This window comes from Octodon degus, unplaced genomic scaffold (assembly GCF_000260255.1).
Source record: "Octodon degus isolate 3935 unplaced genomic scaffold, OctDeg1.0 scaffold00216, whole genome shotgun sequence".
Taxonomy (NCBI): Eukaryota; Metazoa; Chordata; class Mammalia; order Rodentia; family Octodontidae; genus Octodon; species Octodon degus.
Window position 1 is genome coordinate 3,456,380 of NW_004524792.1, and position 1,445 is coordinate 3,457,824.

General features: G+C 42.6%; 1 protein-coding gene across 5 annotated transcripts in view; it reads left to right on the forward strand.

Annotated features, from left to right (window-relative positions):
- Slc25a15 (solute carrier family 25 member 15) overlaps nucleotides 1-1,445 on the forward strand; it is a 44,353-nt gene that overhangs the window by 34,522 nt on the left and 8,386 nt on the right. The window lies entirely within an intron of this gene.

Below are 1,445 nucleotides of genomic sequence, written 5' to 3' on the forward strand. Positions count from 1 at the left end.
AAGGGGCTTGGGAAGGGCACGAGTAGACAGGATCTCACAACTACCAAGAGAGTACATAGTGTGTGCCCAGAATTTGGCTTCATTTGAGTCCAATAAAAATTCTAATATTAAGAGACTGAGCATTGTGATGCACACCTGTAATTGCAGTGCTTGAGAGGCTGAAGACAGGAGAATCACTACGAGTTAGATCTACATAGTGACACCCTGTAGACCCTGTACTAAATACATGAAATAAAAAATTCTAATAAAAAAAAATGTGTGTGTGTGTGTGTGGCCAGCTCAGCCCACCAGGGGGCGGGGCTGGCTGGCATGAGGTGCTGGGGGATCGAACCGCAGTCCCTGTGCTTTGCTAAGCTTGTTCTAAGTAGGTGCTTTAGACCACTGAGCCATCTCACCAGCCCTGCAGCCTTTCTTTGTTGTTTTCCTTCTGCTCCATGCTCAGCACTGTGGCAACTTCCAGACTCCTCAGGGCCCAAGCTGTGTGGTCCAGCAGGTTCATGTGCTGGTCATAAAGTTGCTTGATTACAGTGGCCTACCAAATCCCCAAGCCCCTTTCTTGTCTTTTTTTTTTTTTTTTTTTTTTTTTTTTTTTTAGCACATGCTTTTTACAGAGTTAGGATCCGTAAGGAATGAGTTGTCTAGCCTGGCCCTGCATTATGATGCATATTTCAGTGATGGGCCACATGCCGCATGGTGGTCCTGTGGGATCATGTGGCCTAGTGATACTACTGAGGCACGACTCCACTGTGTTTTCTGAGAGACACAGGTTTTATGATTGCTCCTTTTCATTTCTTCATCTATTCAACTTGGTCTCAATTGTTGAGCCTCACCAGAAAAGAAAGATCATTCAAATAAGGGTGATTTCAGTAAAGTCAGAGTAGATCACTTCAAGGACAGCCATGGCCTTATGACACAGTGGTGGGGAAAGCACTTAAAGTAGCTGCTCAGTTCCAAAGGCAATGTTAATGATTTCTGCCAGCAGCTAGTGATGTTACACAAAAGCAGAAGTCACTGAGGCTACTTTTGTCTTTCATGTTTTCCAAAACCCTGTGTATGTGTGGTGGTTTATAATTTAATTTTAATTAGTATATGCTCAGGGTACATAATGATTACTTCCCTTGTGAGGAGTTGGGCTGTGTGTGTCACAGTGCACTGCTGTCTGTGTATGAAATGACAGAGCATTGTAAGCTACCTGTGTGGTGCTAGAAAAGAGAAGTAGGCTTAGTCTGTGAAAACAGAAATTACTGTTCTGCTAAAGCTGAAGTTAAAAGTGTACAAGAAGAGAACATTTATCCAAAAATAAGTTAAAAATGTACAAGAAGAGAACAAGTATTTATCCAAAAATATATAAGCATGTGTGTGGTGGTGGGTCACTTGTTTGTAGGACAGAGTTTCACTCAGGTGCACAGGCTAGCCTCGAGCTCTCTTCTCTTTTTTTTTTTTTT